Genomic DNA, 2,500 nt, shown 5'->3' with positions numbered 1-2,500 from the left:
TTCTGCCACTCCGCGTATCTCTTTGTCTCTGTCTTTCTGTGTGTGTTTCTCTCGGTCAGTCTGTCTGTCGACCTACTTTCAATCTGAGGGTCCTGGGTTCGAATCTTGTTAACAGCACCTGTTGGGTAAAGGGTGAAGATTTTTCCGATTTCCAAAGTCAACATGTGTACAGACCTGTTAGTTCCTGAAACCCCTTCGTATGTACACGCACGCAGAATATCAAATACGCACGTTAAAGATCCTAAAATCCATGTCAGCGCTCGGTGGATTATAGAGACATACCCAGCATGCATACACCCGAAAACTGAGTGTGCCTGCATACATGGCGGGATAAATAAGCAAAATGGTCATACACATCAATGTTACACGTCTGTATGAGTACATATGTGCGTGACTGAAACATTTAATGACACAGGAAACGAATGATGAGCGCCCAGTGGCAGCTGTCAGTCAGCTTTACCAAGGTAGGCAGCCTGTTGTTGTGCAAATGACTAGGTGTTTGTAAAGCACTTAGAGCTTGGTCTCCGACCGAGGAGATATCTCTCTCTCTCTCTCTCTGTGTCTGTGTGTGTGTGTGTGTGTGTGTGTGTGTGTGTGTGTGTGTGTGTGTGTATATATATATATATATATATATATATACGCGCGTGTGTGTGTGTGTGTGTGTGTGTGTGTGTGTGTGTGTGTGTGTGTGTGTGTGTGTGTGCGTGTGTGTGTGTGTGAAATGGTTTGTAACACAAAACGTTGGAATAAAACAAGCGTAGGTAACAATTCCAGCAACCAATCCATCATTTGAAAAAAAAAAATTGCAAAGATTATAAATGGAAATGTGTGTGTGTGTGTGTGTGTGTGTGTGTGTGTGTGTGTGTGTGTGTGTGTGTGTGTGTGTGCGCGCGTGCGCGCGTGTGTGTGTGTGTGTGTGTGTGTGTGTGGTGTGTGTGTGTGTGTGTGGTACTATTTTTAGTCTTTCGTCGCACAATGATAATCACGGTGGATTTGAGCAATAAGTACCGGAGGATGAGTGTATACTCTGGAATCAGTCTCTGTATTGATCAGCAGGAGACATCGGGGACACAGAAGTTCCCACCCGAAACGAGCTGTAAAAAGTCAGATGACGACTTTCCTTGTCTCTCTTTAGACTCCTTATAAACTGGAGTTAACGGTCAGTGTCTCAGTCTGAGAGGTACTCTTCTATTCTCTCCCGAACCTCCCACCCACAACCACCTCCACCTCTCGCCAATAAACAGGACTTCCATTCAGCGTTCTTTCTGAATTTTTTTTTTTTTTTTTTTTTTTTTTTTTTTTTTTTTTTTGTAGGGGATAGAGGGGAGGTTGAGAGGACAGGTGGTAGGGAAGGAGTGGAGTGTTGGAGAAGTCATCTATTCTCAGGAGGATTACAACACCATGCTTTTTTTTCCCCTTCTTTTAACCGGATCTAATCTAGTCCAAAAAAATTAATAAACAAGTCACTTCATTTCGAGGTACAGTTCAGGGCTGCCTTTAATGTCATGTTTCTTTCAACCTCAATTTAATTGCTGATGTCTATAGCCTTTCTTCAAACTCTTCCAAGGTTTATATATATATAACTCTTCCAAGGTATATATATATATATATATATATATATATATATATATATAGAGAGAGAGAGAGAGAGAGAGAGAGAGAGAGAGAGAGAGAGAGAGAGAGAGAGAGATAGAGATATATATAGATATATAAAGCAATTCATAACTGTGTTGTCCTTGGTGATTTCGTTTCGTTTATGTACCACACACAAATATCTACTAAATTCTCGACCAGAAGAAGAGCAAGTCTGAGATGATTGTCTTCTTGTCTTGGTCTCTGTTCACCCGTTTGCCTGTGCGCCTGTCTCTCGACCTGTCAGTCTGCTTGTCTGTCTGTATGCCTGTTGCTCTCTCTCTCTCTCTCTCTCTCTCTCTCTCCCTCCCTCCCTCTCACTCACTCACTCACGCGCTGTCTGTCTGTCTTTACCTGTCTCTGTCTCTCTCTCTCTTATTGGTAATGTGTAGAATGTACCCTATTTAGGGCGTGGCCTTGATGAGTTAAGCACACAAAATGTTTATAATATTGTGTGCATGAGTTCGTATGCTTTTATGGGTTAAGTATGGGTCCTGGGTTCTATCGTTTGTGGATTGAGACTTAGGCTTTCTTGTCAATGTGACTGCAAAATGTTGCATGTGTTGTGTGTGTGTGTGTGTGTGTGTGTGTGTGTGTGTGTGTGTGTACGTGCACCCGTTGTTGTGTGTGCTTTTGCATGAATGCGCATGCATATGCATAATTCTTCCTCCTCTTCTTCATTTTGAAAGCTATTTTGTTGTTGTTGCTGTAGTTGTTGTCGCTGTTGTTGTTGTTGTTGTTGTCGCTGTTGTTGTTGTTGTTGTTGTTGTCGCTCTTGTTGTTGTTGTTGTTGCTCTTCTCCTCCTCCTTCTTCTTCTTCTTTCTAACCTTGAACAATTTAATTCACCAGGTAAGGGGAGGGCATGAG

This window comes from Babylonia areolata, chromosome 24 (assembly GCF_041734735.1).
Source record: "Babylonia areolata isolate BAREFJ2019XMU chromosome 24, ASM4173473v1, whole genome shotgun sequence".
Taxonomy (NCBI): Eukaryota; Metazoa; Mollusca; class Gastropoda; order Neogastropoda; family Buccinidae; genus Babylonia; species Babylonia areolata.
Note: the sequence above shows the minus strand (reverse complement) of the source record.